At 36.0% G+C, this 26,271-nt stretch overlaps 1 protein-coding gene and 1 long non-coding RNA gene across 2 annotated transcripts in view; one reads left to right on the top strand and one right to left on the bottom strand.

Annotated features, from left to right (window-relative positions):
- The window catches only part of LOC135842572 (transcription factor Sp8-like), a 79,770-nt gene that overhangs the window by 11,548 nt on the left and 41,951 nt on the right, over positions 1–26,271 (bottom strand). The window lies entirely within an intron of this gene.
- LOC135842573 (uncharacterized) lies at positions 1,789–3,335 on the top strand. Its single transcript, XR_010558149.1, has 3 exons — positions 1,789–1,987; positions 2,062–2,248; positions 2,386–3,335. It is a non-coding gene; the product is annotated as an uncharacterized LOC135842573 (long non-coding RNA).

Here is a 26,271-nt window from a genome sequence, read left to right on the forward strand (position 1 = left end):
GCCATTTGTGTTAATTTCAAAAATTATTTTGCAAACAGAAAATTTTTTTATTTCCAATTTTTTGTATTTTCAAAATAAACGTAGGTATTTGAAATTCCCGGCTGGAAATTGGCTCAAATGCGGATAAAACCTTCAAACTGATCGAGAATAAATCTCAGCTCGATTATCAACTGTCAAATTGATATTTTCTACTCTTTCTGGAGAAATTTTGAAATTCTGGAAGCATCAGAAATCCCACTGGGGGCTCCAAAACATCCCAAAATGGTGGGATTCGGTTTGAGAGGCGAGATATAGAACGAGTAGTTTCACGATTCTTTTTTTTTTTTTTTTTTTTTTTTAAACATGGACCTCCACAAATGGTTGCTTTTGATTGTACATACAAAAATTTTTTAAATTGACGATAACACCTAAAAAAATTGGTACCACTGCTTTCTAAAATTATTTCTCCAGTTTCAGAAATTATATTTTTCGATTTTTTGGCACAATTAATGAGAAATATTTGAGGAGAAAAATTTCTCAAAAATATAGGTAGAGAAAAATACTGGATTAAATTGACTGAAAAAACACTCTCACATCATCTCAGTGTTTGAAAAAGAACGCAGACAATGAGATTTTTCGCATCGTCGCATCTGACCCATCATTCAACATCGAATCGAGATGATTGTGACCAAATGGCACGTGATATTACTTGATATTATACCCACTGCCGATCAATACTTTCAATCCTTTTCTTCACTAATACTCGGATACCTTTCTGTATCCAAATCTACCATGTGTTTTTATAAATAAATATGTAGCTGGAACACCAGTAGTATGAAAAACTACACAACCCCATTGACGTTTGTTTCTCTGACCATCCTTTGAATTCCAGCACACGTGAAAAACACATTTCAACTCACACACCACCTTATACGAGTACTATAGGTATATAGGGGTGCAAAACATCAAACCACACACCATCAGTCCAGCCTTTAGTTACCTTTATTACGTATCTATTGTACGTACAAAAGGCGCAATCTACACATCGTGGCGCATTTTGGCCGGCTAAACTTTTCAAAACATCGGCTTCATCCAACCAACATATGCTTTTTCTTTCTCATTCTCGCGTTGGCCATCGATAATTATGTTTAAAAGTGTTTCATTTACTCGCGTATACACTGTTGAAGCGTCTTTTTAGTAGGTATATACTGTAATACCTTTACCTATGTAGGCATTCACCGGTACCAAGTGTACGAATATCTATCGACCCAGCCTGTTAGAATGTTCTTTTCTAACGCCTTCGTGTAATTTTCAATATCGTACTGTGCTGTAATGTAAAGGCGAAAGCGATGAAGGAGCAGGCAGAGAGTGCTATTTTGCTAAATGCTTGATTCTATCGCGTTTTCTCTTCTTCGCTTTTCACTACCGAGCTACAGTTGCTATATCGGTTTTCAAATAGGTAGTCGAAAGCTATCACCTTTTAAAGGCTGTTGCGTTATTCGTTTGCGCACAATTTCAAAGTGTATACGTCGTTATTACGTATAAGGGAACCTCTCGAGGTGTTTGTTTTCGATTTGAAAGGGACTGCGATTTTTGGAAAGAGTATGGTTTGAAAGAGCTCGTAATCAAAATTTCAGCAGACTAAATCAGTTTTTCGATTTTTGGCACAATTTTGTAGGATCAAAAGCAATCAAAGATATATTTTGAGATGAAAAATACTAATTAAAAAGATAACTCGAAGGAAGATTAGATTAATAAATTTCATCTAGCTACTGATTGAATATTTCTCAACATTCAACATCAAAATTACTTACATTGGTGAAGCGCGATTTATAAAATAACTGTAGAATGTTTCATAAAATCTTCAAAAATCAAATGCAGGCCTAAAATGTTCATTATTTTTGTAAATTTCGCTGTATGTGTATTCATTCTACCATCTACCAGTACATCACCAACTAATAGTGATGAAATTGCAAGGTCTCTCAACAGTGAGGAACTAGTAGAAAAAGTAAGTTATTTTTGTTAATCTTGATTATAAATTAAAATTAGTTCCTCATTACAAACAGTTTTGTATTTTTTTAGGAGTTAGCTCCGATTGAACAAGCTTTGGAAATGATCGTGGATCCCGAAACCGACAATGATAAAAAACTTGAGCTGAAAGGAGAAGTTCGAGATACAGTGAAGAAAATAATCGAACGAGCTGTTGGTGCTGAAAGAGAAGTGGAACAGTTTAAATTTGAAAAATGGTGTTGTTCTGGATAAGGAGAAGGTAGTTTGATTTTTGATATTTTTTGGTATTAGCTAAGTACATATATCGAAGTAGGTATGCAGAAAATTATTATAGCTTAGTTTTCAACTTCTCTTGCTTTTTTTAGGAGAATTATTTATAATATATTATTTTTTTAGGAAAATATCATACAAAGTGCTTTAAAAACCTTTGTAGTTCCTTATTTGTGTCGAAATCTTGAATTGTATGAAAATGCTTGGGATAGTGGCGGTTCAAACAGTAATAATTTTAACCCTGATGATACTGAAAACACCGATTTTGAATGCCATGATTTGGATACTCAAACAATTTCAAGTTACAAAAGCCACTCCAATACGAGGGATTTACAAGTTCAGTTCATCCATTAGTGAAAGATTTCAAATGCAGAATTCAATCGTTGTATCCAGAACTCAGTCCACAAATCATGGCGAAAAATATTGGTTTAACGTTTGCATTACTGAATAATGCAGAGCATGGTGCCATCATCACGACGAACCTGAAATGGCAAAACTTATAAATCCAGATAGTCTCATTTTGGCATTGAAGCAAAGGGGCATTTTGAAAGATCCTATAGTCCTTAGTATCGTTAAAACATTTGAACAGGTTATTTCTAGGTCATAGAGAGCGAAAAAAATAATTTATGATTGATTTTGGAAGAGGTTCTGCATTGAAAAAAAAAAAATGAAAAAATGGTAATTAAAATGAGGGAAATGATGTAGACTTATGAAATACCTATTCTAGTTTTTTGCTTTCTTAGAGAACAATATTTACCTACCTACAGTGTATTACGAGTATTTCACGAATGATTATTTTATTGACTGTTCTGCGGAAGAAGGGCCTATCTGTTTTTCAGTTGTTTTTTTGAGACATTGAAATGAATTAGACAAAAGGCGAAACTGCGAGTTTTTTAGGGCCAAACCGACTCCACTTTTGATGAGGTCAGTTTGGTCCTAAAAAACTCGCAGTTTCGCCTTTTATATAATTCGTTTCAAGGTCTCAAAAAAACTGAAAAAACAGATTGGCCCTTCTTCCGCAGAACAGTCCAATAATTTTAATTATACCTAAACCTACCTATTCTATAATGATTCAAATTATAAACCGTTATGAAATGTGTTACATTTGTTTGAATGAGTTTAAAACCTCGTATACAGAAAAATTGGATTTTTTGATTTTTTTTTTATAGCTCGTGATCAAAAGAGGTGTCAAGCTGGAAACCAGCTCAGATGTCATCAAATCCTACAAACTGGTCAAGAATACCCATAAACTACATTTTTAGCTGCTTAAATTGATTTTATTCACTCTTCCTAGAGACATTTTGAAATTCCGGAGAAATCCATAGTCCTGCTGGAGACTCCATGATCAATGTCCAGAAATATTGAAATTTGGTTCTTAGGACACGAGTTGAGCATTTTTGGGATAAATTAGGTGAATTAAAACATTTGGGGAACTTGGGAATAGTCGAAAAGAAATTGTGCAAGTTGAAAAAATCAAAGAATTTAGCAAAAATTATGGTTTTTAATTTTTGAATATTTTTATTTTTTTTATTAATTCCCCAAAAAAGGTATTTTTATTTAGGTTAAAACTGCGAGAAAAAAAACAACTTTTGCCAAAACATCAAAAAAGTAGTTTTTTTTCTCGTTAAAAATTTGTACTTACTTACATAACCGATTCCCAATTTTTGCCATTTTTTTTTTTTTTTTTGAAAACGTAAAATTTTGTCATGATAAAATGAATAAATTCAACATTTTTGAGAGCTTTTGACCTCACTTCACTGGAGGTTTATTCCTATTTTTTCAAAAATGTTATAATTTCCTAAAAACTAAAAACTTTGAAATCATAAAAATCAACTTTTTGCATCAGGAATGATGTTTTCTTTTTCTGTCTCTGATCAATTTTAGTAGAGGGTAGAAAATTCACTTCTCGCATCAAAAAATAATTGTTGTTTTGCTTCTGAAGAATCATTAATTTTCAAAAGTTTTCGACCTCGCTTCGCTCTCGCATTTGTTCTTATTTTTGAAAAAATAATACGATTTTCTGAAATTATTATTAAAATTTGAAAATTTTGAAGTCATGAAAATCAACTTTTGCATCTTTCTCCTCCAAAATTTGTTCGAACCACACTTATCTGGGCAATTGGCTGGAATAATTTGGTGGAGGGGGAGGGGTGGGGAGGGACTGAACTAAAAAGTTGAGAAAATCTCGCGAAAAAAGTAGGGAAAATTTCTTTTTACCCCCCCCCCCTCCCCCACCTTAACATATCACTTCGTCGCGAATTTGTTTTTCTTTTTTCAAAAAAGCATAAATCGTTGAAAATGATCAATTTTGAATTTTCAAAAATTCCTCAAGGATCGAAAAATCGATTTAAGCAGCTGAAACTTTTGGTTATGGGGGGTTTGAAATCATGTTCTTTTCAGAAATTGAGGTCCTGTTCAAATCGGAGGTTGATACCCGATGATGTTTCCTTGTTAGTTACTTTCAAGAATATAATTCGAAGCCAAAAAGCATCATTCTGGGAGATTATTTCATTTCATCAATAATTAGAGGCTTTATTAGGACAAAGAACCACTTTTGAACAACTAAAATTCATCCAATTACGAATAATAAATCAACAAAATCTCCACCGAATTACCCCTTCTACTAATCTAATTACACATTCATAAATTTAAAAAAATCCAAACCACCTATAAATCTCATCTGCGACGATTTAAAAACTAAACCCCAAACCTTTCATAGTACTCGTATCTCCCCACATCGTCGTCGACCCAATTAAAACCAGTCGTACAACTCTACTCCTCGTGCATACAAATAAAAGTAGTTATATCTAGGTACCTCGATGACACATTGCGAAAATCGCCATCTACCCCTATATATATGAAATCAACATCATAATTCAAGGGTACCATTATAACATCACTTTCATTTGAAAAAAACCCCTGCATATTATCGGCCTTCTTTTCATATAACTGTACTCAAAGGTATACCTATATAGTATACCAGATCGGCGAGCCTTTAATAATACTCACTTTTAACGCAATCTCGAACTTATCAAAGCACACCACCACGGTCTCGTTAAAAAGTAGCACACCTTTTTGAGTCTCACACAGACAGGCAGGGGTATTAAAAAAAAAGGAGAGAACCGCTGTAACTATTTTATTTCCGTTTGGTCTATTGTATACTACGTGAGATGCGGCTCATCGTCGTCGTCGAAAAAGGGACGCGTAATGCTACGTACTTCTACCTACTCGTACCTATACACGACGCAGCAGACAGTGAGAGTGAGCGAGATAGGGGATGGAATTAGTACGGGGTGAGACAGCAGGGTTTGAACGTTTTGTATTCCGCAAGGCTTTCGTTCGTATATAAAGGGCTTGCAACAGATGTCTGCGTTTAATTAGAAGGACCCCAGACCCTGTAAGCGAACTTAGCTTACATGGCAACTAGAACAAAACAATGTTGCGGAGTTAGGGAAATTCAATTTTGAAACCGTTCACTTTTTCGATACGACGTCGAGCTATTCCTTCTCACCCTTTTCTCCGCCACTTTCTCTTTCTGAAGCAGCGGCGCTCTATACGCGCCGAAAAATCGTCTTCTTTCTCTCTGTTGAGCTTACAGACTCTCACGACAGCTTTAACGATACCTATACTCGTACTGTTGGTTGTTGTAGGTGCTGTGTGTATTGCGTGTATAGTGTGTACCTGCCTATGGGTAATACGTACATGTTTCTGCTCTCAGGCTCAGCAGCCGTGTAATTTAATTTTTACCCTGTTCATCTCAGCAAGTTGCAATGTTTTGCCGCGCACTGTCCCCTATGTAATTTCATTTTCTACAGACTCCTCTTGTACGGTATACGAGTACGAGTAAGCGATGAGAAACATTTAAATACCGTTGCGTTTATTGTACTTTTCCCTTCTGTTCGTTTTTATTCGTTCGGGTTCAATTATTGCTTATTCGCAGGCTGGGTAATTAACTCGTGTTTTTAAAACGAGTTTTTTTATAGCAAGATGCAGGAAAATGAAGAGACAGTGTAAGGGTACATTATGACGATTGATACTTATTTTCAAACGTGAGAATATTTTCATTTTGGTAACATTTTGGAAATAGTTATGTTTCTGGTACGTATCAATGAGTTTCTGGAGCTTCGTTGCCAGAAATATCGCTTATCTTGATTAAAACGTGTTTATCAGGGTGGCTCTTATTTTCAGATTTTGATTTTTGTGCTCATACTCCCTCTGAAGTTGTTGAATTTTATGAGAAAATGACTCCTCTCACTTTCACAATAGGAAAAAATGTTTAAAAATGAAATTAATTAATATTGGCGTTGATAAAAAAATTTCATCTCTATGTCAGGATTCTTCTCAATAGGTAGTCACATTTTCAGGAGAAAACTACACTCGATTCCCAAAATAGTGATGGTTCAGCTACCTATAGGCTGTAAAAGGTAAAAAAAAATAAAAATAAAAAATTGACGTACAATTTTTTTTGTTGAAAATTTCTCATTTCTGCTCAAAACTCACCTGAATATTCTCCTTTCAAGAAAACTCCCAGTTTGAGAACCTCAAACAGTAATATTTCTCTTTCAAAGCATCGACAGCTGATTAAAACCAAATAAATTAGGCAACCAGAATAAAATTGGTAATATTCTTAAACATTGCAATTTTTGTATCAGAAAATCATTATTCTTCAGATATGAATCATCCTTTTACGTATTAGATACCCTCACATTTGAAAAAATCAAATAATTCAAAAGCGGTAATTTTTTAAAAAATTTTCTGGACAAACCCATATTCCTTTTTTCTAATTTTTTGCAGAGTTTTGGATTCCAAAATTCCAATTTTTCATTATCAATGGGGAAAAAGTATGGAAAACTATCAACTAGTTCTTGGATATTTGTATGAGAACAAGTCAAAAACTCAAAAGCACGAAATGGTAGCAGAGTGTGGTTTTTTCACAGAATCATATTTCAAGTTTTCTTGCAATTGATTTTTTTTTCAAAATTCTTGAAGAATATTTAATGAAAAAAATATGAAAAATTCTCAGCATTTATGTTCTTGTAGGTAAAAAATGTAATTTTGAAACTAATTCAGGCAATTCATTCCAAAATTTTGAAACATGAGCAGCAATCTATTCCGATAAATACTGAAAATTTTCCAATACTGATTTTTTTTGGAGGGGGAGGGGGTAGTTTTTATCCATTCTGCTTCAGTTGGTAAACTTTTGATTCGCAGAAATAATTTTGGTGGGCTACGCTAATCTTTCGACCATTTTGTTTTGCATGAGATAAGAGGGGAAGAGAGGGGGGGGGGGGGTAAAAAGTAAAAAATAATCTTCTATGATGGCTGGTCTTCAAAGTACAAAATTAAATTTTATTCCAGTTCCGAAGCAAACAACAAAATAATAATACCTAAGTACAATTTTGAAATGAAAAAATTGCTGAGTGAATTCTCAAATTCAATTTCAATGCTATAAAAATGAAAATTTTAAGTGAAAAATTGAGAGAATGTCCAATAATACTCCATTAAGTAGGTCACACTCCGGGTGCTGAATTGAATTTTCAATTTTTTTTTTCATTTTTTTTAAAATCTCACAATTTGATAAAATCAAGGCAAGACGAGTTGAAATTGGCTGTATGAACTATATTTTTAGCCTCTTGAATCAATAATCAGTAATTTATTTCTCATCTGGTAAAGCTTCCAACTAGTTTTGTAAAAATTATTACCTGTAAAAAAAATCAAAGTCAAATTCAGTGACTTCAAACCCAGCGTCTTTTCAGTTAATTTTCTTCTCAAATGTTGAAAATTCGTTTGTACGTGCTCAAATTTAAGATTTTCTCAAAAGAAATTTAAACCGTTAGCAACGAATTTTGAAAATTTGTTCCTAAATTGATCAAACTACGGATTCTAAAAAATGAATAATCCGAGTTCATAAAACGAGAAAATTTCGGTCCTTTCTACTTATATTACGTATTTTTTTACGCAAATCCCAAAATTTGCTGAAGGCTTCATTTAATAGATTTAGGTCGGAAATAGAATCCAAAGTTAATCTGATTTTTTAAACCTAGTTACAGATATTAAAAATTCGTAAATTTTAAATGATTCCTGAAAAATCACAAAATTAATTTGATAAGCTCGAATTTTAGGTAGAAAAGTTATGAACCATGCTCTTCTGAAAATTCAACTTTTACTGAAGATAAAGCTCGACTTTTGAGTAATGAACATGTAGTAATTGGTCTTAGATAGATTAGGTATTGGAGAAAGGGTGATAATTTACGTGTTAGGTGATTATTATCATTCTAAATGCATACGTGAAGAATCCAAGAAATATTCCTTAGGGAGGGAATATTTCCTAAGAACCTGACTAGCTCAGTGAAAAGGCTCTTGGTCTTTCTAGTACCAACATACATTATAAATTGAGATTATTGCTACCAAATAAAACTCAAAACAACTAGTATTGACCTCCTGTATTAGGTGTATATTCAATACAAGTCGAACAACTTATAGTTAAAGGATGCATTATTCCTAATTGTAAGAAGGGAGAATGCAGTGGAACAAATCACTGCATCTCTGAAGAAGATAAGAAGCTCAATAATCATACAAGTATCGATCATTAATTAAAGTACAATTACGAAACGAGTTTGGATATAACGGTATTTCGTTATCTCGCTGTCTTTTAAATTAATTACGATAAATTTATAATTAATTCTAGTTGGAGGAACGCACTCCATAATTCAGAAAGGCTTTTTCCATTACCTTAACTGTTCGCGTTAGTCATCTCTTCGGTGGCTCACCAATACTAGGCCGGTCGATGACTATGAATAAAATCTCTGATTACATTTTGACACTGGGTACACACTCCCATGTCCGGAAAATGGGAGGTGATTCAAGATACCGAAATAAGGGTCAATCCTTTGATACGAACCACAAATTTACGTTAATATACACAATTTTAACCGAACAAGCAGGTAATAAAAAAGATTAATCGAAGTGCGAGGGTGGACATAGTCCACAGGTGACATAAAGTCGGTCGTTGACGAGAAGATCTACCGTGGCCGCGGATAAGAACTCAAGTGAGAATCGGCCAGAATTCACATAGAGACGAGCCCTATGCGAATCTGGGAAATATAGGTGAAAATCACCTCGTAACCTTCAAATCTCAACGAGGTAAAAAAGTAGTTTTCGCGGGAAACGGGTAATATTTTAATATCTACGATACCTAGTTATTTTAAGAAGAACTAGGATACGTGGTAAGTACAATAGGCACTACTATACTTAGTGGAGGCATTCCTGCTCATCACAAACATCGAATCTTTTTACTCAGTCCAGTATCTCAACCATCAGATTTTTTTGTTTTGATCAGCCAGAAAATATAATCGAAAAATGGTTCAAAAATACACCATCAAATCAAATTTCAGATTTGGATTTTTGTTCTCGATTTTTGACGAATTTTTAAAAATTCACGACCAGTCTAAATTTATTTAAATTTAGGTGAGAACCTAGAATATTTTTATTAGGTTTGTAGCCTGTTTTCGACGTCCTGAATAGATTGATGGTGTTTTTGAGTCTCTATGGAGTCAACTGTGGATTTTTTTAGTTTCAAAAAAAAATGTCATAAAGAGAGCCAAAATTAAATTCAGCACCCTCTTCATGGCCTGTTAGATTGATTTTAGCACAAATTTTCAAAATCTGTTTTCGCCAATTCAAATCTGAAATTTTCTCTTTTTTTTAATTCAGAGGAAAAAATGCAAAATATTTTGTCTCTTACGAACAGGTTGTCGTGAAGAGCTGAAACTTATCTTTTCTCCCTACTGAATGAATTATGCACGGTTTCAAGTTTTTCCAGAGCTTCCCTAGAATTTTCAGATTTTCCAGTTCTCAAAATGAATGGTCAAATAATGATCTAAATTTTTAGAAAGCGATCTCTTCAGGTTTACACCTCACAATCAGATCAAATTCTGAATTTTTTCATGGAAAATGGTCCTCTGAACTTTCAATTTACAAAAAATCAAAAAATGAAATTAAGCACCTGAAATTTGTCCTCATGGTAGGTATAGATATTTTTAGATTTTCAAATTTTTTTGTCATGCTTGAAAAATTCTTCAACAGTGTTGACCTCAAAATTTGACATAGTGCAGATTGGCCCCACTGCCAAAGGTGGTGTTTATTTTACTGACCCCTTATATTGAAAATATTGGGAACGTGTGTAAATTATTAAGAAATGTAAAAAATCTCGCATTCTTCTGTACTTTATGTACATGACGTCAGGTCGTTGCCGGAACCCCCTTTATTAAAGAGTTTGCGACAAGGACGATAGAATGACAGATTTATGAGATCTCTATTTAGCAACGTATGTGGCGGCATTCCACCCCCTGTGACAGGCCAATTAATCAATGATCTCGCAGCTCGCGTCATGATGACATTTATGATCGAAGATAGGGTTCAAGATAATTATTTATGAGCTCTGTACTTGTACATAGCAATTCTCGCGCCATTGCACATACACCACCACTCTTTAGGGGTTGGGATTTTGCTGCTATGTACGTCTTTATATTAGAGATTTCTTGAGAAAAATCCTCAGATGTATTTCAAAAATTGTATCATACACTTGGTTTCGGCAAATACGCGTTAGCTGGTTCCGTGTCACCTGTTAATATAACGGATCGTGGATGCGCCCCCAGGGAAGGCCATGATCGAGCGATGGTTATTTGTACCCTCTTCTAGCGAGGTAATTCAATTTGTGGTATTATATTGATCGATCCTGTGATCGATAAATAGTATCTTTTTTGGTAGTTCGTTATGTTCCGCGGCATAATTATTCGGATTATGCAAAGTGCTACGTGCAGTCTCGTTTAGTTGAGTTCCATCGATGCCTTTAGTATTGGGGAGGCCACCGATAGAGATGGAAAAAAGCGTATAGTGTTCTGTAAGTAGTAGAATGTGTATACTATTTAATTATAAGTTTTTCGTCATAGTACATCTGACTAAAATGTCTAGTGCTATGACCTTAATTAGTTGAATACCTTAATTATATTATCAGGTGCCTAATAGGTATATATTTTGCACATCCTATTCCACCTGTGAGTGGCATGGACGAAGAAGTGATGCTCGTAATATCACAGATCTCTCTGCAGGCGTTCTCACTATAGGTAGAGATAAGTCATTCACGTCTCCAAATATCATTCATTCAAATGCTATGTGAAAACATAATTGCACAGAATGTATGTTTATGACGATTTGTAAATAGTGTAAATACATAGTATAAGTAAAACAGCGTTTTTATTTATGACTATGAACGTTAAATGTGTATAGTTGAATTGATAGGTTACAGCCTTCTGAGTTAGCTGGCAATAGGCAATTATTCCCCACGTAAGGAATAATTCTCATCTTCACTAAGTACAAAATCAAACATTTCCTTCTCTCCCTTAAGTAATCTATCCGATTCTGACTATATCAAATTTGAGAATCAAAAAACATTTCGAGATAGAAAATTGATATGTTTTCGATCTCAGACCACCGATTAAACACTAACACACAACTTGAAGACTGAAAACTCTCATATCAGATGAAAATAATATTGCACATCTTATACAATATCGCAGTCTCTACTCGATACCCGCGCACGTACATTTCCAAATTGAATACACCATCCGAGAATATACGCGTGTGTTGCTCGTTGATGAGATGAAAGACGACGATTACACTCGGAAAAAGAGACGCCAAAAGCCGACATTTGTGTTTGCGACATCACACCAGAGAGTGGGTGCCGAGTAGAGGTAGCAGCAACGGGTGTGTAAGTATAATTCATTAAACACTCGCGTCGACCGCAAAAACACCCAACTATAGCTATATATACTCGAATACTGCTATACGATGACGATGAAAAGTAGACTACAATACGACTACGACTACCAGGATATTACAGAAGGGAAAATCTCTCCTCTTATATACGTTAGGTGCGAGCGATGTGGCCTGGCATTTGAATTAGCTCGAGACTATAAGCACAGTGCTGCGGCGCTTTATATGTAGTATAAGATATCCTAATTTCTGGGGGCTGGGAATTTGGCCCCGATTGTTACCACGACGCGTCTTGCAGTATAGTCGTATACGAAATAGCATCAGAGAGCAGTGCGACGAAGTGTATGAGAGGCAGTACGAGTTATTCGAATGTTTGAAACCGAAAGAGGGCAGCCACAAAGAAAGGGTGCGAGAGAGTGAGGCTAATCCTAGCTCGAGCGTCATGTTTCCGTCAATTCTTCGTATTGTTTCGTGTAACAGACTGTTGGCAAAAGGCGCTGCTTTCGCCTAATAAATGATTACACGTCGGTTCGGGGCGAGTGTTAATAAAGCTTCGAGGATAATTAAGATCGGAGTTCGCGAAATAATACCAGAAGGGGGGGTGGGATCGTCAGCCTTTCGTGAATTCGCCCTCATCGTTCTCAGCATGGTGAGAGTGAGGGTTCTAGAGAGAGAAGAGTGATGAAGAAAACGTCTTCGGAAAGAAAAAAAATGAGGTGCTGCGATGGGTGTCACATGAAAAGCTCACGCAGTTTAATTGGCGTCGTCTTCTTGGCAACTTTATCATAACACTGCTTCGAAGAGATATCATCCTGAGGAGTCTGCAGGCAATATAAGCTTCACGGCATGTGGCGTATACTAAGTACACATTCTGCAACAGTGTTTCAACCCATCTCGCGCCAGTTCCGGCCAATCAAAAGCATAGCGAAGAAAAATGCTCGAGGATAAAGGCGCGTCGACTCTCGACGAAGCTAAGGCACAATATAAGCCACCGGAGAGAGCCGTAGGACGACGAACGGAACAATTACACGGGTTAAAATGATGAATTCGCCGAGATTCATTATTTAATAAGGGTAAAGGAAAAGATATGAAATTAGAAGTGACGGCGGCTGAGCTTTTAATCAGCTTTGAAAAGGCGCCTCGTGCAGCCTCGGCCGGGTAAGCGCATCGCGCTATTAAACGAGAACCGTTTTTCATCTCACTTGTACCATTTGCTGCTGCTGCTGCATACGATGTTGCTACACACAGCAACCCTAAGAGTTGGTATAGCTTTTGCAAATGTCTACAATTTAAACTGCTGTAGTACGAACTACGAGGCGAGGTATTCGCCTTCCAAAAACCCGTATTTTGTGGCATTTTAGTCACAGTCCCCTTCTCATCGTCGTCGTGAAACTGCCACAACAATCATACAGCTACGTGTTGATCAAAAATCCTAGGTACACGAAAGGTCAATAAACATCTGCCTCATATGTACATTCATTTATAACGAATATTTTTTTTTCACTCCGGCGACGACGACTGACGAGTTTTTTTTTTAACCATTGTTTTCTCGAATCTTTTGTACCACCAGTTCTATATCGCCATCCGCTGCAGAGGTGACCAATTGAATTTTTTAACGAATTGCACCTCCCTGCAGCCTGGTCTTTTGCTTTTGATATCGTGATAGGGGATACTCGTAAAGATCCCGGTGCGATGGTACGGTTCAATAAACATTGCAACAAGGTGAGCGAAATAGCCGCAGCGAGTCTTGTTCAACTGCTGTTTATTATTTAATAATTCATCTGTAGGTAGTAGGTACTGTGTGCTGCATATAGGGAAGCACTATGTGTGTTTATCAGGTGTACTCGAGTGTCATGCTATACTAAATGAACACGTATAGTTTAATCTCATGCGTGCATCTAGCGTAAATTAATCGTTGGAAGTGGAAATAATAACGTACGAATGCAGAAGTCAGTGAGAATTTGGTGGATGATGTTTGAATGTAGAAATAGAAATGTTGGATGAGTTATTTTGGAGGGTATTTTTTTTTTTTACAAGTGTGAGCTCGTACGTATTTATTTTTTCCTCGGATTTGGTTGTGATGTTCAAAATTGTAAAAATTGTAAAATTTAAAACATACTTTTTTATCTTAAAAAGGTACAATCGATTTAGCCTGGCATATGACAATAGGAGTAATTGCACCCCCACCCCCGCCGATCCTCCGGGACGACTTTTTTCTTAAAGGGGACGTCCTAAGGAACATTTTAAAGCAAACTTGTCAAAAAAAAAGTTGGCTTTACTTACAAAATGGCGGCCATTTTGATTGACTGGTCAGCCGAAATCGCAGATTTTGCGTTTTAACATAGGACTTGCACGAACTTTTTTAAACTTTACAAAGGTAGATCGAAAGATCATGCAAAAATTCATCACCTGTCAAAATTTCAAGTGCTAAAGTGCGTTTTTCAATTTTTGGTGAATTTTTGAAAATCGAATTTAGGCCAAAAATGAGGGGAAAAAATCAAAATTTTACCAAATTGACCAAGAAAGCTGAAATCTGGGATATACCCTATTTTCGACGGGCCAAATTGATTGGAAACTGTTTCAAACCGTTTTGAGCCGTTCTGGAGCCTCCATCAGATTTTTGAAACTCGAGATTTCCACAAAATTCCATCAAATTGGAGTTGTAAAGCTAAAATTTATTTTAAAAACTAATTTCAATACGCTTCGAAGTACTGCAAGTGAATTTAGAGTCGTTTTGAAGCCTCCAGCGACTTCTTGAAAATTCCTAAAGCCTCCTGCACATTTTGGAAATTTTAAATTTTCACAAAATTTCATCAAATGGAGATGGAAAGCTGAAATTTACTCTATACTCCCATTTTAACACCCTCTGAAGACGACTTCAGATGGGTTCAAGTCATTTTAGGGCCTCCAGCGACTTTTTTGAAAATTACTGGAGCCTCCGGTAGATTTTTGAAACTTGAAATTTCCCCAATATTAATTTATCAAATGGTGTTGGCAATCTGAAATTCACTTCGCAGACTACATGGTGGTTTCAAATGGTTTTGAAGCTTCCAGCTACTTTTAGGAAATTTCAATTTTCCAAAAAAAAATCATACAACTTTTCAAAAAGTTGCTGGAGGCTCCAAAACGACTTGAAATTCACCAGCAGTCAACTTCGTAGCGTATTGAAATTAGTTTGCAGAATGGATTTCGACTCTCCATCTTAGTTTGATGATATTTTGGGGAAATTTCAAGTTTCAAAAATCTACTGGAGGCTCCAGTAATTTTCAAAAAAGTCGTTGGAGGCTCTAAAATGACTTGAAATCCACCAGAAGTCGTTTTCAGAGGGTGTTAAAATTGGAGTGTAGAATAAATTTCAGCTTTCCATCTCCATTTGATGAAATTTCGTGAAAATTTAAAGTTTCAAAAGTCTGCTGGAGGCTTCAAGAATTTTCTAAAAGTCGCTGGAAGATCCAAAACGACTTGAAATTCACCTGCAGTACTTCGAAGCGTATTGAAATTAGTTTTTAGAATAAATTTTAGCTTTACAACTCCAATTTGATGGAATTTTGTGGGAATTTCGAGTTTCAAAAATGTGCTGGAGGTCCAAAACTGCTCAAAACGGATTGAAACTGTTTCCAATCGATTTGGCATGTCGAAAATGTGGTATATCCCAAATTTCACCTTTCTTGGTCAATTTGGTAAAATTTTGATTTTTCCCCTCATTTTTGGCCTAAATTCGATTTTCAAAAATTCACCAAGAATCGAAAAACGCACTTTAGCATTTGAAATTTTGACAGGTGATGAATGTTTGCATGATGTTTCGATCTACCTTTGTAAAGTTTGAAAAAGTTCGTGCAAGTCCTATGTTAAAACGCAAAATCTGCGATTTCGGCTGACCAGTCAATCAAAATGGCCGCCATTTTGTAAGTAAGGCCAACTTTTTTTTGGGGGAAGTTTGCTTTAAAATGTTCCTTAGGATGTCCCCTTTAAGAAAATAGTTGTCCCGGAGGATCGAAGGGGGGGTGCAATTACTCCTATTGTCATATGCCGGACTAGAATTTCCAATGCATTCTCGAGCTCTTTTCTACAGTTTTCTGGAGGGAGGGAGGATTTTAATTTTTTTGATTACGGATCTGCGCATCACATTTTTATTAGACTTATAATATGATCGAATTGTCATTAAAATTGGTCAGCACATATTATTATTAGGCCATTTCTCAATCACCAATCCAAAATAAGATCGACTGAAACGAGTTCAAATTGATTTTAAGCCTTTCTAGCTCGCAATTCGAAATTCTCTTTCGAGATACCGAACACATCCACAAAAATTGCTCCAACATGTGGGTTTATTTGCCAACGAAGAGTTGGGATAAGCAGTGGAGGAGATATAAAAGGTCATGTCAGAGGGTGACACGAGACTATCGTCGTATATTTCTACTTACGTAGATATCACTTGTACTCGTTGTCATCCTCATTGTCGTAGTGTTCTCCCTAAGGCGAAATGTGCAAGTAGTCGTATTATTGTACGCAATATTCGAACATGTGTGTGTGTGTGTCCACGACTCGCACAGTACGAGTACTACATTGTATAGAAGAAAATCATCGTCTTCGTCGTCGTCGTCGTCAGTATAGCATGGAGTTGAGAAAAAAAAAGTAGAAAGCTTTATTTTACCGCCTTTGGCAGAACGAGAGTCGACTCGAATCGAAACGATAAAGTGGTATAGTGAGAGCGAGGCGAGCGCAACATGCGACACACGCAACAGTTTAAAAAGGGAAGTGTGTATTGGGGCATAATATCTACAGCACCGCCAATTTATATACGTATATATCCATCGCATCGTCGTCGTCGTTGTCGACAACCAACGTCGAGCTATTCACGTGTGTCTGCGCGACACACTCCAAGGTGTAGTTGGAAAGTGGAAAATGGAAAAAGAAACAAGACGAAGGGAATTGAAAAAAAGGGAAAGTAACGACGAGGGTGGTTGGAAAGAGAGAGGGAGAGTTTTGTCGACACGACTGTACCATAGTGAATATAGGTACTCGTCGTCGTACAACTACATGAAAAATAAAAACTTTGGTTCGATGGCGATGTGCAGCTTGGTCGGAGTGCGTAAAAAGTAAATGTAGGTATACGACGCTTGTATCGAGGTGTGCTTGTGTGTGTGTACAAGGTGAATATTTTATACGAAGGGTGCAATGGTCTCTATATAAGATTTAGCTACACACACGTCGACTTTGAATACGAGTATATATATGTATGATTCACCTGTAACTATACGATGCGAATAAGTTTCCTCTATTATAATATTTGAAAAGACCGGAACTTATTGACGTAAGGCGAAGAGAGGTGCATGGCCAAGTATTACGAGTATACGAGACCTCGATTTTCTGCTCGAGCTGATTGCTAAAGGTTTACTACGCTGGAGTATACTGCACACAGCGAGAGAGAGAGTTTCTCTAGCGCTGGAGCACAAGCAAAGCACGAGCAAAAGAAATGTGGTCGTTATCGTCCCTATCAAAAGGCTTTAGAAATACGAAAATTACGCTCTTGAAACGCCAGTTTGCTCAATTCTCGAGATGTATATCTTTTGTTATTGGTTTTTTTTTTCATTCTACTTCGTCTTCGACGTACAGGCTGTGTTCGTTTTCTTATGTGTGTCTGTCTGTCTCTCTCGCTCTCACGATGCTCAGGCTCGACGATAGAGTATGTTGCATCGTCTCAGAAGCTTTCGTGTAATTCTTCTCTTTTTTCCAGTCTGTCTCACTCTCACATCTCAGGTTTCTTCGTCTTCGACTGTGTGCTTACTCTCTTTTTACGTAACATTGACGCGGAGAAATAATGTATCGGGGGGTTGGCCGATTGCTCTATAGCTGTGTCTGAAATACTGCTGCGTACGACGACTATACGACGAAGATCGACCATATGTGCACCTTAATATAACGTACCTACCATTCGATCGAATTAAAGTATTTTTACGCTATTCTAACCCTATAAAGCTAAGCATTGGCATTGGAAATGAATTACCTGCGCGAGTAACAGGTTGAGAAATTACTGCTATAAAGAATCGATGGACGATACGATAAGGGGAGGTCTCTGCTCACAAAGGAGGGACTGAAAAGCACACAAAGAGTCTGAAAAATGATTTCTCAGGGTAGAAGATTTAATCACTTGAAATACGTACTGCTCATTCGCAGATCTAATTATTTCATAAATATATTTTTATATTATCAAAATTCGCGAATTAAATTCATCAATCATTGTGGAATGCCACGCGGAATATCGATTCGAGAATTTCATTTTTATGAAAAATTTCAGCACAATCTACGTATAATTTTTTTCTCTTGGAGAACTTTTCTCGAGAGATTTAAAAGAATAATAATAAAAAAAGTTGAATGCAAATTGCGTACGTCTGAACTTTGTATAGTCGTTCTCGACGACGACGAGTCAAGGTGCAGGAAAATTTGAAATATGTGCGGTGTTATAAATCACGAAATTATGAAAAATTTCCCAACTTGGAAGCTTTACTCGAGTATGGCGAAAATTGAACTTACGTTGGTTGAAAATCGCTGAGATTATTTTTCGTGGCGGTTTCAACAAGTTTTAAAGGAAAAATTGCTTTTTGTTCGAGGTTTTAAAGGATGTACCACTTGAGATTTAAGCTTTTTTTTTTTAATACTCGAATGAGAAAATTATATTAGAGAATTTTGAGGTGATTTTGTTGCAAATTTGTGAACGTAGGCTACGTGTAAAGTGGTATTTATCTGATCTTAGGCAAGTCTAGAAAGATTATTTGTTTGATGTAAGGTTTTCAAGAAATCCGAAGAATTGTTTATTTTTATGGTGATTAATTTTTATTTGGTGGGTATAATTTTACGTGTTTGTGATCGCTTCGACCTTTTGGAGGATTCGTTGAAAAAAAGCCACAATTTTGATTGATAATTTTTTTCTGATCACAGGAATTGTTCAAAAAAAAAATCATTGTAAATTCAGGATTTCGAAAAGAAGCAGCAATCAGTCTAAATTCTGACTCAAAAACCCAGTAACGACTGATTTAAGTTCAAAAATAAATTGTCGTTAGTTTTTTATTTTTTCCTTACAGTTTTTATTTTTTTGAATTTTTCCAACATGAAATAGAAATGCTTAAAGGAGAAATATTTAATCTGGTAAGCTCTGAACCACCAGTCTAATGGGATCAAAACTCAAAAAGAGGATCACGGACAGAGCCTTGGAGAGTTAATGGGGGCCTGGCGCAAATATACGTATAATCGGGCTTCGTTTTCAGGAGCGGAACCTTATAGAGGGGTTTTGATGGGAGGAGGGTGAGGGGGTACAACTGAAAATTTGTCAACTGATGTATGGAAAATACACCAATTCATACTACTTACTTATGAAAATTTTCATGTTCTGTTTTGGATTTTGATGGGCCCCAAATGTGAATTTTTTCATTTTGAAAAAAAGAAAAAAATCGACTCAAGCGAAGTAAAGATGAAAGTTTTTAAAAATCTGATTTCGAGTGACCTCAAAACTAGTTTTTTTTAGGAAGTTGATTTCGAAAAAAAAGCTAGGACAGACTCGAGCGAAGCGAGTGTGAAAACTTTTGAAAATTTGTATTTTGAAAGAACTAAAAACGATGTTTTTTCCATGCAAGGAGTTTATTTTTTGGGTTCTAAAATTCCAGAATTTGAAAGATTTTTTCTAGAATCTTAATTTTGAAAAAAAGAGAAAACAGATCCGAAAGAGGACGAAACGTCCTGGAAATTTGTATTTTGGGAGGCATAAAAATAATACTTTTTAGGCAAGAAATTTCATATTTTTCACTTCAAATCTTTAAAAGTTGAATGATATGAGAGGTTTTTCTTTCATAACAGGTCCTTATTTTGCCAGACCCTGCAGAAAGCCTGGACTCTTGGCAAACTGTCCCTTTTGCCCCTCTCTCAACAGACCTGATCAGGGGAATTTCCGGATATAATAAATAGATACGATCAGACCGATTTGGTTCTGATCAGAATCAGATCAAATTAGATCTAGAAAATGACCGGATTTCAACTATTTTTATTACTACCTCTCTCTTAAATGTAGAACAGTTTGATGTTAAAAATGGACCATAATGTTAAGTTTGTTTTTGGATTGTTTTTAAAAATTTTTTTTTTTGAGTAAGTATTTTTGATTTTATTATTATTTTTTTTTTATTTTTTTATTGTGTAATAATTTTGAGTATAATTACGAATATCTTTTATGCATATAGTTATGTGTGAAAAATATCCTGTATTTTAGGGGTACTGACTCGCTACTACCTCGTAGCTCAAAATATCTGACATTGTGACTCTTGTTGTGGAACTAGCTAGTTCCAGAACTGCGACTAGTCTTGTCAACTTTAGGTAAACCTTGACCACGTCTAAGGCTACTTAGGGTTTTTTGGTGTTTCGATGTCGTATAGATTACCCTGTTTATCACAACCAATCTTCTGGTTGTTCAAGCTTACTAACCTCTCGATCTTGAAGGATAGTGGCTTGACTGCTTGAAGATTGTGAGTGGTTAGGGTATCTGTACAAAAAGTGGGTCAAAATTAAAATTGGACTCTGCTCCAAATTCTCACGGATGAGAACAGGGGGGCAGAATGGAGGTAGTGGCGCATATACCTACTCTCTTGTTTTTTTACCGTGCTCTCCTCCGAGGAAAGTTTGTCTCAGCGTAGACCCACGGAGGGGCATATGTTAGAGTAGGATGTATATGCCTTAAAGCCACTACCAATATATTCGTCAATAGTAGCATACTCGTATGTCAACCCTTTACCAATCTAGTAACAATAGGCGTGGTCAAGGTGCTAATTTGGCTGGCTAGCCAAATTAGCTACCTAAACTCGTCGCAGTTCTACAATGACAAGAGTCGCGAATTGACAAAGTTAAAGGTACCCTAAAATACAGGAGAGCTCAGGCCCTCGGTTAGAGGTTTTTTATGTCTAATTAAGGTCATTATTTCGATTAAGTTATTTGTGTTAAGTTCTTTTTCCGTTTGTAATAATTCGTTATTGTGAACTATTTTTATGTGTAATACAAGTTCGAGTAAATAATCGCGTATTTATTCCTCGTGTACTTTTCTATGATAGATAATTGTGGTAAAATCTCTATTCGCGCACCTAGCCGGGGTAAGTATTGTTAATCTAGCAGTGGCTGATTACATTAAGTGAATAGGGAACACACTAAGTACATAACTCTCTGTGCAAATCCCAATTGTTGTGCACTTAGTGTGGCTAGCAAGCATCACACTTCAGTCTGAATACTCTCTCGTTACGCCACGACTCAGTATTCAGTCTCTATATTATTTATCAGTTTATTTGTTACTTTTAAAAGTTGGGAACAAAATAGATTTTTAGTCCTAGTTGAAAAATTTTCAAGAAACGATGACAAATTGTGACCAAAAAGGCTGACGGGTTCTGCGCCAAGAATGACAAAAAAAGGGCTCCAATTGCTTCAAAATGCGCAGAACATGGGAAAATTCAAACGATTGTGTGCCAGGAATGCAATTATTCATTTTCCTCTCCAGTACTCAATCCCTGACTCGAAGAATTAATATTTGAAATGTTCATAACGTCACTTGAAAAAAAAAAATATCTGCTTGCTATTTATGTTTAGTGATCAGAGGTGTTTAGAAAATGGAAAACAATGATTCAATAGATTTTCAGGCTCAGTTCACGAGTCCCTGAAAGATTGTGATGAGAATTTGCGACTGAACAGGTGGGCGGGTTCTGCGCCAGGAATAAAAAATCCACCCTCAAGTGTCTCTTGATCAACAAAAAACAAAAAGAGCAATCTGTTTTTCTTTCTCTTATGTCTATAAAAATATTTTCAAGTTGAAATTTCAGCATTGAAAATTTTTTGCCACCCTTCCCCCTCCACCAACAATAATTTTTTGACATTCATGTGCAGTGATCGATACTCAGTTTTAATTCACAAGTATCTGAAACGTTGTGATGAAGAATTTTGTCTGAAGAGTTAGGCGGATTGTGCGCCAGGAATAAAAATAATCAGATTTGACCCGCGAACCAATGACTTATTATTTTTCTTGAGGAGGCCTTAAAAAATATAATTTGAGGGAATAAATGAGCAAAAATGTTGATCGAAGTGTTTGCAAATTTTGATGAAATATTTTCAAATACAAATAATTTGTATCATGTTTCAAAATTCGTGTTTAGCTCCAATTCACTCATAATTTTCATTTTGCAGAATTATTTTTGCAGCTTCACCTACATCACTGGTAACATCACGTTGAATCAAAACTTTCCATAATCCTTTGCCTTCGCCTTACACAGCACAACTTTTCAACACGATGCACAGCACCTTATCCTTCACGAAAAAAATACGTAAAAAAAAAGTTTCAGTAAATATACAAAAAGCCCTTCTTTGTCGTCACCATCACCGTCATCATCATCATCATCGTAGTCATACCGTCATCCACCAGCCACGCTAATAATACAGGCTCATCGCCCTTTACTCACAATCATCGCAGCGAACAACTTTTACCAACCTTGTCATCTCATTAACGGAGTTTAAAATGTTTAAAACCTTTTGCTCGCTGTGCAGCATCCAAGTTGCGCCGCAATAATCTCGGTCGTCATCGCTGTTGTTGGCACGAGTCACCCTCTCTCGTCCTCTGTCCCTTTGCAACCGACAGTCGGTGTTCCCGAGTTACCGCATAAGGCGCGCATTAACAACGAAATCATTATCTTTGAATTACACGGCGGCGCTTCGCAGTCTCATCAGCATCAGCCGTCCAGTACTCGTACCTACTCTGTTCACTCTTTTATATCCTCGGCATAATTATCAACTTTTTTACCGAGCCCGAGCTGTTTCCCAGCGTTTTGCGAGCGTTTCTATCTCACCCTCTTCACTGTCCCATCCTCCATTCATCCGTCAAACTTTCTCAACGAGTAGCGCAGCATCGTACGAGTTACTTATTTTAAACTTTATATTATTATTATCGCCGAGTAAAACTACGTACTACAAATTACAACCGACTTTGCACCAACTTTGTACTGTAGTTATTAACCGAATACCAGCGCAGCAATTGATGATGTTGTACTCTGTGATGTTTCTATTCGTTCTCTTCTCGCCTCAACCTACCTTAATTCATAAATTTTCTCTTCTTTTATGACGATGTTGAAATACGTACTCGTATTATTCGTATCTACCATGGGTACATGTTCCCTTTTCGAATTCATCTGCTTATAGTACATTTTTGTAAGACCCCTCTTGCCTTCTTCATCTACAACATTATGTCAGTTGGTTGTCGCGAATTAGACTTGTTAAAAAGTAGACGCACGACGTCCAGTTATTTTTTCCCATTTCTAGATTTTTTTTATAACGAACCATCGTTCACCAGTCACGAACTTTCACTTCAATTTTTTATTCCAATCCTCGTACGATTATTCGTTAATATTTTAATGACTTCAGCTATGGCAAAAAATGCATAAATCGAAATTAAAAAATACTGAAAAATCATCCTAAAATATGGAAAACGAGAATGGTACAATTCTATCACAAATTTTCGCTCAAAATCTATCACTTTACCTCAAAAAAATAAAAATAAAAAAAATCCTCCAGCTAATCTTTAAAACGCACATTGATTCGAAACTAAGCGTAAAAAATGACTATTTGCGATTCGCGCAGCTATAAAATTCCATAAGACAGCCGTTATTCATGCCAACAGCTCTCTACACCCACACCCTCATCATCTCCCCCATATTTGGCTTTCAAGAAGCATCGAAAACTCGCTTCGAAACTCTTACGAGAGAACTGCTTTACATTTACGTACAAGCTCTTGGAAAAATTCCCGCAAGCCCGAAAAACCGCTCCGAAATACGAATATTTTAACCCAGACAGACTGAGAAGCGAGAGGTGAAACTTTGCCACAATTCTCGCAGTATAAGCCGCCGCTTTGCGCTTTTACCCCTTTTTTTCCACCTATCTTCGCTGGCTGCTTCTTCTAAGTACCTTACACGTTAAAACGAATAATTTATTAGCTCTTTGAAACCCGCTAGTCGTCGTCGTCGTTGCCCCTTTTCTCATCCTTTTACCTACTTGTTCTTTATCGTCATCAACGACGACGATGACGACGAAAACATCGAAGCTAGCGTAGCATTTTGCTATATCTACCTGGCAAGAAAGCTTTCTCGTAGGTATTCTAATATGTTTACTGGGATGTACCTTATATTTTGCAAAGTTGGAATTTTCCATCTCCCAATGCCAAAGTTGTTATCTTGGGTGGAAAAATAATTCCATATATTTTCATTACCTATTCCCTATCTGCAAAAAAAGTGGTGTATGTAGCCCCCCCCCCCCGTTGAAAAAATGAAAAAAATGACAAAAAAATTTATCACAATTCTTTGTTGTTGCGAAAGAATTTTTCTAAATAATCCCCTGCTCAAGAAAAAACATTTTCCTACCCTTCAAACCATATTAGCCCCCTAATAAGGAGACCCTAAAAGTTGAAAAAATCGCAAAAAATGAAAATAAATCAAAATCAGGGAAAAGTTTTTGAAAATATCTCATTTCTACATTAGAATTGTTTTAAAAAATCATTTTTTCAAGGAAAAACCTTCGTTAGACCCTCAAATGATGTTCGCTCTGTTTTATTGAGCTCCCAAAATTTAGAAAAAATAAAAAAAGGTAAAAATTAATGTCTGTAGAAATTTTTTGAAAATTTTTCAATGAGCAGAATCTTTTTAAACAAGCTCATTTTTGAAAAAAAACCATCCTTGGTCCCCGAAATGATGTTGGCTCCCTTATATGAAGCCTCCAAAGTTGAAAAATACCAAAAAGGTAGATATAAATTATTTTAAACATTTTCATCTCCGAGCAGAATATCTTCTGAACAGGCATTTTTTTTTCAATTTTTTGTTTGGAGGGGGGGAGGGGTACGCCAATCTTTAAAAGTTGTAAGTCTATAATTTTTTATAACCTTCTTTCATCCCAAAATAGGACAAAAAATTGATTCTCGCCTTATGTGTTTAAGAAGTCCTCTTTTTGTTCTTCACGTCCTGTTTTTTTTTTTTGCCAAACTTGCTTTATAAGGTTTTAATTTTTTTTCGGTCAAATTTGTCCAAGTCAAAAAATGTCAAAAAGTGTAAATTTTTGGTAAAATAGTCAAAAAGATGTCAATTTGTGTAAAAAGTTTCAAAAATTGCCCATTTTTGAAAAAATGATCGCAGGAGGCAGTTTTTGCCAAAAGTGCCAAACAATCCTGTTTATTTCAAGTTTGCCCAAAAAAATCACTGCTTCTGCCAAAATTGTCAAAAAATTCCTGTTTTTTGTCAAAATTGTCAGAGAAAATTAAGTTTTGGCGAGTTGGAGAAAAGTTGTATTTTTTTTTCGTCGAAATTTTCAGAAAGTAACTTTTTGATAAAATAGTCAAATGATCGTAATTTTTGCCAAAATTGATTAGAAATTTTTACTTTTTTGACAAGATGCCTAAAAAGCATTGATTTTTTTCCTTGTCTGTCTAAAAAGTCCTCTTTTTGATTCAAAGTTTCTCAAACAAAAATTGCTCGCTCCAAAAGACCATCGGCAAGATGAACCAAAAACGCAGCATTTTTGTAATAGGAGACCTCAATGCAAGAACAGGGTCAAGTGAAAATGACAAAGTGGTAGGAAGACATGGAGAAATCATAGTAAACAAGAATGGGAAAAGGCTGATTGACATCTCAAAGCTACAACAACTTCACAATTATGAACGGGTTCTACAAACATAAGAAATGCCACAAAATCACATGGGCAGCTAGAGACCAAGAGTCAATAATCAATTATGTGGTGGCAAACATCCATGCCAAGAAGACAATGTTAGATGTGCGGGTATTTCAAGGCTACAACATCGGATCAGATCACCATCTTGTCGAAGCAGCCATTAGAGTCAACAACATAGGAAAGACAACTGAATGTAGATAGATGCAGCTCAACATCAACTCATTAAACGATTTAGTAACAAACTGGCTGTACAAAAGAAGAATCTTTCAACTTGTTGAGTTAGTTAATCAAAGTCCAGGTTTCAAGCCTTTCTGGAGGCTCTTCAAAAAGTTCCATAAAAACCGTCCAATTCAACTTCGACACGTGCAAATGCGATCGATGCTTGTTAGTGGCCTATTTGATCAATAAAAATCATTTTTCCAGATCCACTTTTCACCAGTTCAAAACCACAGGTGTATTTTTCCAGCAATTTCATAACTCAAATTTATAAACGATTCAGTAACAAACTGGCTGTAC

This window comes from Planococcus citri, chromosome 4, assembly GCF_950023065.1.
Source record: "Planococcus citri chromosome 4, ihPlaCitr1.1, whole genome shotgun sequence".
Classification (NCBI taxonomy): domain Eukaryota; kingdom Metazoa; phylum Arthropoda; class Insecta; order Hemiptera; family Pseudococcidae; genus Planococcus; species Planococcus citri.